The sequence below is a fragment of the Palaemon carinicauda genome, chromosome 45 (assembly GCF_036898095.1).
Source record: "Palaemon carinicauda isolate YSFRI2023 chromosome 45, ASM3689809v2, whole genome shotgun sequence".
Classification (NCBI taxonomy): domain Eukaryota; kingdom Metazoa; phylum Arthropoda; class Malacostraca; order Decapoda; family Palaemonidae; genus Palaemon; species Palaemon carinicauda.
In genome coordinates this window covers 16128711-16144134 of record NC_090769.1, presented here as the reverse complement: position 1 = coordinate 16144134, position 15424 = coordinate 16128711, and the positions used below count along the sequence as shown (strand labels likewise).

General features: G+C 35.4%; 1 long non-coding RNA gene across 2 annotated transcripts in view; it reads right to left on the bottom strand.

The window, feature by feature from the left end:
* Positions 1 to 15424, bottom strand: part of LOC137634916 (uncharacterized) — a 138990-nt gene that overhangs the window by 50533 nt on the left and 73033 nt on the right. For both annotated transcript variants that reach the window (XR_011042588.1, XR_011042590.1), the window contains exon 2: positions 14275 to 14323. This is a non-coding gene — a long non-coding RNA (uncharacterized lncRNA). The remainder of the gene's footprint in view (positions 1 to 14274; positions 14324 to 15424) is intronic.

Below are 15424 nucleotides of genomic sequence, written 5' to 3'. Positions count from 1 at the left end.
CAAGAATCCAGAGGCCAGAATGAACGATTTCGTTTTCCTTTGTAACAGAAGCCGAGCCTGGTCTCTTATTTCAGAGTGAGACTAGACTTGAGACAAAGGTAGGGGAGCGTGCCTCTCTCTCTCTCTCTCTCTCTCTCTCTCTCTCTCTCTCAAGCGAAAAGGTGTGTGGCAACTAACATGGGTTCACTCAAAGACACACAAGCATTTATCATACATATTAAAAAAATTATCTTCAAGAACTCTTCAAATCTCTCTCTCTCTCTCTCTCTCTCTCTCTCTCTCTCTCGCGAAAAAGGAGTGTGGCAACGAACATGGTCTCACCCAAAGATACATGAACCTTTATTACACATATTAAAAATGAAAAAAAAAATATCAAGAGCCCTTCAAATGGCTCTCTCTCTCTCTCTCTCTCTCTCTCTCTCTCTCTCTCTCTCGCGAAAAAGGAGTGTGGCAACGAACATGGTCTCACCCAAAGACACATAAACCTTTATTATACATATTAAAAATGAAAAAAAAAATATCTTCATGAACCCTTCAAATGGCTCTCTCTCTCTCTCTCTCTCTCTCTCTCTCTCTCTCTCTCAAGCGAAAAAGGAGTGTGGCAATGAACATGGTCTCACCCAAAGACACATAAACCTTTATTATACATATTAAAAATGAAAAAAAAAAATCTTGAAGAACCCTTCAACTGTCTCTCTCTCTCTCTCTCTCTCTCTCTCTCTCTCTCTCTTAGTATATTTGCCATTCAAAATCCAAATCTTATGACATGGAATAAATGATAATTGCACTGTATTTTGTTTGAATGTTGGTTTTGTATCATATTATTCTTTACATTTGATTTCAAGGCAGAAATATCATGATAACTAGTTTTTTATATTCATTTCAGTAAATAAATATATTTTACTAATAATTTTCCGATTTTTTACTAATAGTACCCTAAAATAGAACTATCTTTGTTCAAACTTTTGACGATGAAAATTAACTTTCAAACTAGCAAGATTTCTTAATAAATAGCCTATAGACCTGTCTATGTCCACCTATTCTTGTACGGAACGCTATCTTAGTCTCACTTAGAAATTTAAGTTTTCAAGCATTTTTCTTTATGTATTTCTATTCCTGTCGAATCACTTGTCTCACTTGTAATATATAACTAAGCAAAGTTTCTTACAATGAAACGTGGGACCAAATTTCCATTTATGTTTATTGAGATATGGTTGACCGGGTCACTTCAAAATATTAGGTGAAAGGTACAAATTGTGATCAAGCATGGAATTGGGCACAACGATTTTTTTGACATTCTGTTCCATCACCAATTTCCAGCCACAGAAAATTTTGCAGTTTCCCAAAATGGCCACCAGGTTTTCAAAATGGCTTCTTGTGGATATCTGAATATTGACATTTAATTGGTTAATCACGTTTGAATTTCTTGTTCATTCCAGTTTATGTTAAAGCATTGAAAGGAAGACTTTACATACTTAATTTGCTGCCTAGAAATATCCAAGATGGCTGTCACTATATAAAAAATGTCTGCCAAAAATTGTTGCATGAGTTCAAATACGAAATAAAAGGTCAAGCAATATATGGATTCGTCGTAACTTCAGAATAATTCATTTACATCCTCATTTAAAAGATTGATAATTAGCTCAACGTAACAGTGTAATGGTGAAGTTTCAGTGCACTATCATGGTACGCGGGTGACGCTATAGCTGTGAGACTCAGCATGGGGTTCATTGCTAGCTAATGGTAGACATTTCTCATTAGTTTCCTAAATGCTGTTTAGCTAGCAGCCCCAGATCAAAGTTAAACAGCCACACCTGAACTGACAGGATGTTCCAGCTCAGTAAAGGTTTGTGACATATCTGAGCCTAGTTGTATCCCATATCTGAAAGTGCGTATATGTTATATAGGTGGTATAAGGATAAACCCGTGGCCTACAAAACAAAGGCAATGGCAGCGCTATCTTTGAAGTCGACGACTTTCCTGAGGGGAGATAGTATGACTAACTGAAAACTTTGCTGCTTATGCCAAGAGGACACATATGAAAGACTAATGGATGCATATTAAATGAAAACTTCTGGTTAAACTTAGTCGTGACGATATTGTTTTGCGGAACCATATGTATCCCCCATCTTGCCTGACAAGGGTGTACACTGTACAACTGGGAAAGTGCCTGACTAACTTCCGGGAAAATTGGAGATGATCATGTGCAGTACAGACAAGAGGCATAAGCCCATGCTTTTGCTGAACTTAAGATGTACATATGACATAAGCCGTTGACTACAGATGGGTGCTACTATTTTATAATGATAGAACTTTATCATTTGTAAAGCTCTACATTGATGCTTCTTTTGTACACCGAATACGTTTGAAAGAACAGATACTCGCCTGAATCCCAGAAATGTAGGGCTTCAAAAGGGAAACTTCAAAAAGGGAAGAGATCTGGCTTGCCTACACAGGGAAAGTGGGAGAAGCCCTAGCCATGGCAGGAGACTACAATTATGCAATAATCCTGGTCAAAGCAGCCAAAGATATTAAGGAAGCTTATGCCTGAACAGGAGAAAAAATTTGATGGAACCTTAATAGCAGACACTAGTAGAGAAACTGTCCCACCAAGTTTGTAGGAAATTTCATAGTGTGCTACACACGGTGGTGATTTAAAATCACAACTTTAATATGGCACCTCATCTACTCATCTAGCTTTAGCACAAGTTTTGAATTTCAACTGTCGGAGGATTTCAGCCTTTTCATTTACCAGACATTCGAAGTCAAGAGAACCTCAATTTCCAATATACCTTGGTCTCCGGATCGTTACAAAAACCAGAAAGCGTTAGTTCATCTATATATTTCATCAATCTGGAATCAGCATCAGCATCTGGAATTGACTAAAGGGTTGGGAGAGGCAGGTGTAGCAAGGGATGTGGAGAAGTATCTTGTCTCACTTTACTAAGAAAAGGGAAATTCACAACTTGTGCTATTGATAAGCTGGATCATAATTAAAGTGCCACAACAACATAAACATCCTTCCAAGGGTAGTAGTGGTGTATTGAAAGCGTTCCTGTCTGGTGATCTGCCAGACTGGGATTAAAGTCTCGTTCAAACTCGATAGTTTTTAGTAGTGTCTGCAACCTCACCATCCTTGTGAGGTATGAATGGGGGAGCCTATGAGTCTGCCTGCTGAGACATCAGCAGCCATTGCCTTGCCCTCCCTGGTTCCAACTCGTGTGGAAAGGGGGCCTGAGTGCTGATTGTATGTGTATATGGTCAGTCTCTAAGGTATTGTCCTGCTAGCTATGGCATTATCACAGTCCATTGCCTCTACCATTCAAGAGTGGCCTTTAAACCTTTAAACAGGCATATCGTTGTTTCAACATCCGAGCGCCGAGGAAAAGGGTGAGGACAGAAACTTGGTCCAAATCATCCAACATGCAACACAATGGAAAAAAAAAACATTCTCTTCCTGAATATTACACGAATGTACCCCCAGCTCACTTTAACAATAACAATCCCCTCACTTCATCTAGTGCAAATGCAGGACGCCAACAGGTTGTTATTGTGCTTCCTAAGCATATTTCTTCTGAGTAAGAATGGCTTGAGAAAGTCAGTCTGTCGGATGGGAGTGGAAAATTCTGTGGCCATATCTTCGGCAGCACATCATGCTTCTCAGAAGCATAACTCTCTGCAGCTGTACTTGCTAAAACTGATTAATACACAAAATATATTGTTATCTAACAAGATATGATAATTTATATTTTTGGTAGGCATTTTTGAAGTATGGTGGGCATATTTGAAAGAAGGGTTCAGTTTATCTCTTAATGGCAGTAAAAACGCCGAAATCCCAATTCACATTCATTATATGGATTGTGCAACTTTGTATGCTTCTGGAATTAAAATATTTGAAATATAGAACAAATTTTCTGCCATTTTGGAAAAGTGTCGGCCATCTTGGGAATAGCCACATATTGAGGTGGCCGGAGGGTGATTTTGATTTATGGAGATAATGAGTTCTCATGCCAAATCTCTTGCTTGTATCAAAATGTGTACATTTTCCCCCGCTACCCGCCCCACTAGTAAAGGCAATTTTGTCTTAGAGGTTTAGCCTAATTAGGGTCATATCTATGGGCATACTGTGCAAGACGGCTTGTATCAAAATAATCCTCCTCCTCAAAACTTTAATTACACCCTTCCAAGCACATAGTTCTCATTTTATATTCTCTGCTTATGATTCGTGATATTGGTGTTATGATTGTTTGTTTTTAAATTATTCTTTTATATACTGTAACGTATATTAATGTGTGGTCTTACATCGAAAAATTCTATTGATCAGATTAGAAAGTATTTCCTGATAAAACAGAGATATTTTTATCAAATGTTGTCGTAAGTTTGAAATAAGAAAAATATATTTAAATGGATTCTATGAATTAAAATCTACCACCACAAATCAAGAAGTAACGGGTTTGAACAGCAAGGATTCCCAACGACATTTCACAAATGTTTTTATTCTATCCCTTTTATGTATTTTCGTCGGGAGTGTATTACCACATGCTAAAACTAAAATACATTTTGGCAAGAGAAATAGGTTTAATTTAGTTTCACAAACAAAAAAATATTCACCAACTTTTCTTGCTCATACCGCAAGCCCTTGCTAGCATGGGTTAGAATAAAATTTTCACCGTAAGGACAAAGATACTTGGTAGATCTGGGATTCTTAAAATGGCGAATTTTTACACAAAACATTACATGAATTATTACACGAATAATCCAAGGGCAACGTTGCCAATAGACACAAGACCAGAGGCAATAGTCAATAGACATGTCTGTTTTGACGTTGTTTCTTATTTTAGAATGATTTATTGTTAATTTGTTCTCTTCATTTATTTATTTCCTTTCCTCACTGGGCTATTTTTCCCTGTTGGAGCCCCTGGGCTTATAGCATCTTGCTTTTCCAACTAGGGTTGTAGCTTGGATAGTAATAATAATAATAATAATAATAATAGTGTGCAAACTCCCATACATCTTTTCAGATAAATATGGATGAATCATCACACAACGCTGAAATCTTTATAGAAGTTTCTTAAATATCTTTCACGATTCCAGATGATGAAGGTTCTTCTAAGGGTATTGCTAAACCCTTTATTACAAAATAGTTTTCTGAAGGGGAATCTATCTAGTGACCAGAAAAGAAATGGATATTGAGCACGCTCCAAAAGCCTCAAAATGTTATATATCATATGCTATAAAAATGTCGATATATTTAAGAACTCTTACTCTATCATGACGTCATACAAATATCTTATTTTAGTAAATATGAATACGCATACAAGTTACCTACTCCGATTGAGAGAGAATCGATTTTTCTAAAATGATATGGATAAAAGGTTTATATATTTATATATATATGTATCTCTCTCTCTCTCTCTCTCTCTCTCTCTCTCTCTCTCTATATATATATATATATATATATAGTGTGTATATAAATATAAATATGTATGCACGTATGTGGAGAGAGAGAGAGAGAGAGAGAGAGAGAGAGAGAGAGAGAATTAGATTTATCTGGAATACTGATATAAGAAAATTTAGAAAAATTCATAGTACCGAGAGAGAGAGAGAGAGAGAGAGAGAGAGAGAGAGAAACAAAAATTCTTCTAGAATGCTAGGGATGTAAGAAAACATAGACGAAATTCACAGTGAAACGGGAGAAAACGAAAGTTATCATATAATTCCCTGCTTAGATGGAGACAAGAGTTCCCCCATCACAGAGGAAAGGCTGCATGACCCCGGGGAACAAAAGGACAGTGAATAAGAAGAGAGAGAGACGCGACTTGCAGTGTTGCAACTGTCCGAGTATGAAGAGCCAACGGGAAGAGCTCCAGTAAATCGTTATTCAAATTACTATGTAAAATGTTATTATCTCCTAATGTAAACTTCTGCAAACGAAAATAAATGCAAAGGAAACAAGGAAAAATGAGGATTAAATATACAAAACAAAGAAAAATTGGGGATTAAATATACAAAAGAAGGAAAAATGGAGGATTAAATATACAGAGGTGTAAGTAGGAGAATGTAAGGTGTTTGACGTTATGTATATTTAACCTGAGGCCTAAAATTCCAGAAGTATTGTAGGCAAGTAGGAAGCATTAAGATTTAACCTGGAAGATGTCAATGGGTTCATTGAAACTAAAAAAAATAAACAAAAGAAGATTATAATGGCTGCGACTATATCTTGAGTCGTGTCCATACCTGTCTTGAAAAAAAAAAAAAAAACGTGCAATACCACTATTATCACTTACAATTTTGTAATATACAGTAATGCATATGAACAGAAAGAGAGGGCAGTCGTGCTGAGCTAAATTATAATCAGACATCGTCTAATATCTCTACATCTAAAATAACCATAAAAAAATGTTAACCGAAAAAAAAGTCAGTACTTACTGGAATCTCTTAAACGTCAAACGTTTCTACGTAAAGTGCAGTACTCATAATGTGTGTACTTTAACATGAACATATTCAGGGCAATTAACAAATAAGTTACGTCTACATGAAAATGCAAATATTTGGTGAGCGCATTAGGCTTGTTACGTAGGGTGCATTTGCATGAGAGAGAGAGAGAGAGAGAGAGAGAGAGAGAGAGAGAATGCATCTTTCGAGTAATCATGAAAGCAAATCAACTACGTCCATGCAAACATTTTATGGATGAACGGTTTTACGAAAAAGAAAAAATACATAGAATGAGAGATAATGGTCTCGAACAAAAGCGAGAGAGAGAGAGAGAGAGAGAGAGAGAGAGAGAGAGAGAGACCTTATTTCGACTGAGTCCTGTGTATATACGTATGTTGTCGTATATGTGGCATGTAAATATGTATATATACGGATACAAACAAACTTAACTATCTACAATAGAAGCACGTTTGTGTCTGTGTGTGTACAAGAGACTAGTGGAACTAGGTCAATGTGGAGGCTGTACTGCTGCTTACTTTATAAGGTCAGGGGTCGGCGACAGCTGCTCTAAGTGGAGACTCTGTAATATAGCGAATTTCTATAATCCATTTTTAGGGGGCAATATGCGCATGGTAACCGCTAGCCAAAGTCCCTTCATAAAATGGAACATGCGCTGCTCCCTGTGTTGCAGCTCTTGCAAGATTTTGCGCAAAAAATGTCTTGAGATCACATGCAGTATTCGCGCTTGCACGTCAGCATAATTAGGAATCCCAAAAGTGAAAAAAACACAGAGAGAGAGAGAGAGAGAGAGAGAGAGAGAGAGAGAGAGAGTCTAACCCCTATGACTTTTCCAATTTAATAGAACAATGGAATAAGAGATTTATTAATCGGGAAAAGTCGTTTGTCATTCAAATGAACGATTCTTCGTGAAACAAGGCAGTTGTCGAACTGCATATCCCAGCCATCATTTCAAATACATTTCTAAAATGCGACCTTAATTCTACATTATTAAGCTCACAATAACATCAATTCTGCTTCCAAATCTTGAAATTTTCAGAAGCTATGAAGACTGGAAAGACTTAAATAGCGGACGAGACAATTGTTACTTTTTAATGGGTTAGATCAAGCCGTTTTTTCTTTCTCCATCCTTTCAATTTTCTTTTTTTTTTTAATCAGCAATTAGGATTTGAAATAATATTGATAATGATTATAGATTATTATCAATATCATCTTGATCATTACTATTCCCGTATTCAAGATTTATACACATATGGGATAAGACTAAAGACAGTTAATTTGCTTAGCAAATTTCCAGAGTAGAGTACGCGAAAGAAAAAAAAAGAAAAAAAAACCTACAAATTAATATATATTATTATTACGCAAAGTATTCGAGATAGAAGTCATCAAAATAAAAGGAAAAGATGCATAATATTTTGGCTTCGACATTCAATATGGAAGGGAACCAAAGAAATACTTTTTGTACTGAGGACGAAACCGATGCCCTTCGAAGAGAGTTTCACCTCCTAATTCTAGAGGCCGAGACACTAAAGGCGATAGAGGGAGGTCCCTTTTGAATTAAAGCTTATGCGAGATGACCAAGGAAAATATCTGTAAACGGTGGTCTAACTCGCAATCATTCTTCTTGAAAAGACCATACTAACATATCGGGTTAATTTGGTTTCATGGATGAAGATCTGATGTATATAGATATGATTACCTTATCTTTGTGGATATATGATGTCTTAGGAACAATGTCTCCATTCTGAAACATTTGATGTTTTTAAGTTCTCTGATAAACGAAGTAGAAAGTGTTTTAAAACTATCAGAACGAAGATTATAACCAGTCACTTAGAAAAAATGTTAAATACATAAAAAATGGTAGCGACGATATCGTTTTTTTTTTCTTTTTTTTTCTTTTCTTTTTTGTCATACAAGGCAAAAATAATGAAGTAATAAAAAATCTGCAAGCGATAAATGATAATATAAAGAACTAGTTTTAATATCTGATATCAATTTCCATTAGCAAAGTTCTCTATGTTAACTGAGCTTCATAAATCGAGATAAAATAGTTTAGTTTATTTCTTACACAATGAGAGCTATTTTTCCTTCTACCTATGCATTTCCTCAATAATCCCAATAAACAAACCTCAAAAACATGAGATTTACTGTCAAGAAAATCTAATAAAAATTGGGTGTTAAGGTTGAGTCTGGACTTCAAGGTTGAGTCTGGACTTTAATCTTTATGCACAAAGACGTCTAACCTAATCAATCGCAGCTCCGCCAGATCACAGGTTCAAAGGACCTTTTTTCGACTCGGGGGGTGGAGGGGGGTGGAGGGGGGCGAGGGGGGCGAGGGGACCGGTTGGTTTGGCTACCCGGTGTTTTCATTAAGTGTTTAGGAAAGTAATCTTTACCAGCCACGTGGAGGGAAGACGTTATGGGGGAGGGGAGGGGGAGGGAAAATGGTGAGACGGGGGAGGCTATCGGGGGAGGGGGAGGGAGTTTATTGGCACTGTGATGAAGCCCTTCTTGGTCATGACATCTCCAGACGATGAGGAGGGAAGTTTTGCAAGTTTCCAAAAACCTAATTAACGACATGGCACTAATTAATGATAGCTAATGATGCTGTGTTAATAGGTAAGACGGTGTGTCTCTCTCCTCTCTCCTCTCTCTCTCTCTCTCTCTCTCTCTCTCTCTCTCTCTCTCTCGAAGTGTATTCACTGTCTGCTCCTCACATAAAGTTAAATTTAATGTCTGGACTTGAAACAAACATATATATGTAAAAAAAAAAACATATTTTCTCACATTGAATACAGTGAAATTACATATCACCATCAACTGTTAAAATTACATTTAACTCAAAATATCATACTTATAATGTAAAGAAAGAATATATTATCAAACTTATTTCAAAATCAACATGGCTTATGTAGTGTTACAAAAATGAGAATAATTACTCCAATATTATTTTATGCAAGATAGAGGTAAGTGGAAGACTGGGATACAGAAAGCTACTGACGTGAAAGATTTCTACACAGCGTTTATCAATAACTTGGCAATGAAAGAGTGAATGTGCCAGTTACACCTATCTTGTTTTTCTTTTGGGCCACTCATTGTTAGGGAAACTACCTACTGCTCATGATACTACTACTACTACTACTACTACTAATAATAATAATAATAATAATAATATTAATGAGAATGATAATAATAATAAGACATGCAAAGCCGAAGAGTCAGATATTGAAGCAATCTTCTCAAAATATGCTAAAGCATATTCTTCAGACATTATTTCTGATTATTCTGTTAATAGAAGAAGATTCCGTATGAGATATTCTATAATATACCAACTTCGAAAAGAAAACAACTATGCAAGCACGTAGCGAGCTGACGCACACATGCACACACATTATTTACATCTATTTTCCCTAATATATGGTGGCTGAAGAGAAATAGCTAAAGATTAACATCTACACTTCACATCTTGACCTCAAGGATGAACACAAAGTGCAAAAAAACTTAAACACAAAGTGCAAAAAAAACTTAAGAGATTTATCATCAGTAGCACTTTAATACCTTCTACGCTGCCACGCATCCCAATATTGAACCCAAGCTTTACTTATTGGATAATACGAACCTTCGGTTCCAACATTTTTTTTTCATTTTCCTTGGTCAGCACTATCTCGCCGTCCTTTCCTATTCCTCCCAACATTTCTAGATTATAGCTTTCCTTAATACAACCCTGAGATAAGAACTTATCACACCTCTAAAATGGGGAGCATCCCGCACCACTGGTTTGTACAACCTCCCATACCAATGGTTGTAGAACCCCCACTACCCCACCCCCGGGGGGGGGGGGGGAAATAACCCCCCAACACCCTAAGACACATAAATCCCTCTAGAAATAGAATTAAAAAATTCCGATGTGTATGATGGATCCCGTTTAGCCCTTTCGGACCCTGAAATATTGTGACACTTTTAAGGATATGACCAACATGAAATTTGAGAGAGGCGTTTCGTAATCATTCCATGAATAAAAATTGTAAAATATGAAAGAGTAAAAATGCAAAGAAAAATTTAACTGGTAGAAGACATGAACGTGCAGGATATCATACTGCTGAATAGATCACGTAAATTTTTCATTGATCTTTTTTTCTGGAATGTTATGTAAAAATCGTAGTTACATTGAAGCATCAATACTAGCATGAATGTGAGACTCATATGGATATACCTGGACGAGTTAGTTTTTTCTTTAACTCATTTCATAGTTACCACGGCCCTTACCTGGCCAATACTGAGGGAAAGAGGGGGAAAAGACTGGAGTTTATGCTATACTTAGCCTTTGTCTTTGATGATGATAAGTTAAGAAAATATGAGAATGTTCTTAATCAATAAAATAAAATATCCTGTCTCTTCCATTACTGTAGACTACATAATAGTATATTCGTGTTTAATGTGCTAATGTAGTATTTAAACCAAACAAATAATAACAGAAACAATATATTAATAACACCTGGAATATGAAATGAATTTTTTCTCTACAGTTTTAAAAGAAATTTAACAATCAAGCAAGAGTGTTATCAAAATAACAACACAGAAGGTAAATCATATTATAATACGACTTTACATTGAACGTCAGATTTCAAATTATCTAATTATTCTAAAATGCAGTCTCTGTCTTTGCCTTTTTCAGTCTCGAGTATTCAGATTTTACGCTACATCATTTTCACATGACCTCATTATCAAGGCTCCTTTTGCATATGAATTTTTCATCATCAGCTTGCACTTGACTAGCATCTTCTTTAAGTCGCCAAACGGTAAGGATAATGTATCTGGCGTCCACTACATTTTCAAGATCGTTGTATCTTAATAATTATATGTAGATATCGTCTGAACACATTTTCCTGAGGATAATTTTCATTTCATTTGATATTGTGCACTTAAACGCAGAGTATTTTTTTTTTTCAACACAGCAAGTTGCTTTTAATATGTTTGCTGCTTCCTATTTAACCATATACTATATTCCAATTTCCAAGAAGCTGTTTTCTCGTTTCATTTGTGATAGGTCACATATTCAGTGCACTTGGTTGCCTATTACACCAACCTTTTCATATAAAAAGAAAAATGTAGGCAGAACGAATGAAGATAATTTATCTACGCATAATTGCTCATAAACTATATAATAAAAGTTAATCAAACTATAAACAAGATTTTACAAAATATAGTTTCTATGAGCATCGAACGAAGAAAGATATGTAGGGAAACCCAAATAAATTTTAGTATTTTGCAGCTTTTATATGTTTACCTCTGTTATTTACTGTTGAGGAAAACATTTATCATTTACAAAAATAGATAAAATACTTGTAAAAGCAAATAAAAATTGATTTCCATTCATTAGACGATCAAGATGGAGAACAAAGAAGTAAAAAAAAGCTTCTTCTTAGTTCACACTTTATTATACGGATTAGTTTTAGGTCTGCTATCTATTGCTATTAGAAGAGAAGGAACCATTTAATATTCAATGGTAAAGCTGTGTTTCTAAGATAAAATTAAACTTTTGTCATATTCTAGTTTCTATTCAACGTCATAATTGGCCAAAATGTTAATGTCATAATATCCTCCATTTGTTCGACCTTATTAAGAAATATTCGTTTCCTTTCTATCCGTCTTCTGTTCCTCATTTCCTGATGTCTGGTAGGTTGGCGTCGCAAGGGTAACGCGAGAACCTCATCCAGGAAAACTCTCTCTCTCTCTCTCTCTCTCTCTCTCTCTCTCTCTCTCTCTCTCTGATTCTTCTACTTATTGTCATTTTCGTATTTGATTACTTAACCTTTCTAAAAACCCGTTTTTTCTTCTTATCGCATAATTTATCGTTATTTCCTTCTTCAAGTCTCTCTCTCTCTCTCTCTCTCTCTCTCTCTCTCTCTCTGATTCTTCTACTCATTGTCATTTTCGTATCTCATTACCTAACCTTTCTAAAAACCTCGTTTTTCCTTCTTAACGCCAAATGTATCGTTATTTCCTTCGAGTCTCTCTCTCTCTCTCTCTCTCTCTCTCTCTCTCTCTCTGATTCTTCTACTCATTGTCATTTTCGTATCTCATTACCTAACCTTTCTAATATCCTCGTTTTTCCTTATCGCATAATTTATCGTTATTTCCTTCTTCAAGTCTCTCTCTCTCTCTCTCTCTCTCTCTCTCTCTCTCTCTCTCTGATTCTTCTACTCATTGTCATTTTCGTATCTCATTACCTAACCTTTCTAAAAACCTCGTTTTTCCTTCTTAACGCCAAATGTATCGTTATTTCCTTCGAGTCTCTCTCTCTCTCTCTCTCTCTCTCTCTCTCTCTCTGATTCTTCTACTCATTGTCATTTTCGTATCTCATTACCTAACCTTTCTAAAATCCTCGTTTTTCCTTATCGCATAATTTATCGTTATTTCCTTCTTCAAGTCTCTCTCTCTCTCTCTCTCTCTCTCTCTCTCTCTCTACACCGTTCTCGTCCTTCCTAGGTCTGGGTTCCTTTCATCGACCATCTCCATTACCATCACCATCAAATACTCACCATTTCAACTCGCCGTCTTCTGCACACGGCCACTATTCTATTCCCATCCCTCTACTATTTTCTTACTCTTCTCGTAATTCCGGCCTTATCACCGAACATTCCTAAATTGCACCAATTCCATTCCTCATTTTCATCCTCTGCTTTGATCATCATCATCGCATCTCTCTCTCTCTCTCTCTCTCTCTCTCTCTCTCTCTCTCTCTCTCTCTCTCTCTCTCTCTCGTCAAAATTGTTACATGATATAGAGGCTCAGAGCAAGATTGATACATGTTATATAGGCTCAGAGAAGTTTTCTTCTTGACTTATTATATAGAAATCTCCCTTGTATCCAAATATGACTCATGAATAAAAATAATGTAATCCTTCTAGAACGTTTGCAATGACTGTATGTACAGAGAAGAAGGTAAGGTTTCTAGTGGGTGTGTGTATCTGTGTTTTTAAACCAGATATCTCAAGAGACAGGATAAAAGCCATTGAATGAAATTAAGCAAGAACATTCTTAAAATTGATACAGATTAAAATAACAACTTCATCACTATCATCTCTGTTATTATTGTTGTTGTTTTTATCATTATCAAATATTTCAACGATATCACCACGATCAATTCTCATAAAGTAAACTATTATGATAAAAAGAGTAATTGGAAAATGCCCAAAGCTTGCAATTCTATATAGTAAACAAAGCACCATAAGAATAACTCGAAATAATTAGAAATACTAGAATAACTTTAAAAATACAACGAAAAAATTATACTGAGTCAGTAATGAGTTAAATCAAACATGCATAAATTAATTTCAGGAATTGCATACAAAAGAGGAAAATTTCTTTTCGAAAGATTTAATGTAAGTAACTGAATATGTTTGAGAGAGAGAGAGAGAGAGAGAGAGAGAGAGAGAGAGAGAGAGAGAGAGAGAGAGAGAGAGAGAGAGAGAGAGAGAGAGAGAGAGAGAGAGAGAGAGAGAGTTTAAAAAAAATAATTTCTGGAATTGCATCCGAGGAAAATTTATTTTTGAAAGATTTAATTCAAGTAATTGAATATGTTTGAGAGAGAGAGAGAGAGAGAGAGAGAGAGAGAGAGAGAGAGAGAGAGAGAGAGAGAGAGAGAGAGAGAGAGAGAGAGAGAGAGAGAGAGAGGAACCGCCCTTGTTTTTCAGTGACACGTAATAAGCCACAGGTCATTTTTCGTACAGTGCTAATCCTAACACCCCAAGACCCTGAGCAATATTCAATTTACCCAACCACCCTTTGCAGTTTATGCAGGGAATATTCCATACTTACTTGGGTAATCAGGTCCGTAACTTGGTCACAAAGACGGCCATGAAAAAGCCTGCGGATAAAGAAAATATTCTTTTATTAGAGGTAAAAAGTTTGGAAATTACAAAATAGGAATTAGAAATGCACAGGCCTATACATTAACAAACTATCAAGTTATTCTTAATACATACACACACATATATATACAGTACATATATATACTTTATATATATATATATATATATATATATATATATATATATATATATATATATATATATATGTGTGTGTGTGTGTGTGTGTGTGTGTGTGTGTGTGTAAAAGAACCACAAGGAAAATAAAAATAGGAAATATAAGATTAAGTCCTGACTAGTTTCGCGTTATTCCTTCAAAGGACTGATTTATTGAGCGAGGTTTCTTTACATTTAATATGTAAAGAAACCTTGTTCAATAAATCAGTCCTCTGAAGAAGTAACACGAAACTAATCAGGACTTAATTTTATGTTTCCTATTTTCATTTCCCCTGTGGTTCTTTTGTATCTGAGCATCACGTTTCCCTGTGATTTTTACGCATATATATTATTATATATTACGACTGGCAAATTTCATAACCTCCCAAATTCAAAACTCACCTCCCCCCTCTTTTTTTTTTTTTTTTTACATAAGTCTGTTATACTTGAAAATTAATACCCGAGCTCTGAAAAAGTATGCAAATCCATAGACGGCAATATATACAAACACTGAATATCCAAAGGTCTCTCACGTACACTCAAAACAAAACAAGACTATTCAAAACAACCTCTTACTTCGATTCTTAGTAAGGGATTATGAGCAAGGTCTAATTAGGAATATTTGTGATCGAAATAATACACACTTTACAAAAATAAATATATTCTGTAGAAATTTACAACACTTATGCAAAAAGAAATAACAGCAAAATTAAGTTACTTAAAATATTAAATCTACACAAAAACCTTAGACTAAGACAAGAAAATATTACTCTGAAAATTATATAATCACTTGTTTCAATAGAAATAAAATTTTACACAAAAATTTAATTTTGATAATTAATGAAAATAGTTAACACTTTAACACTCTAATGATTAAAGCATTAAAGAAATTTACATAAAAGTTATTGATACACTTACGTGTTTTAGCTGACACGAGGGTTCCG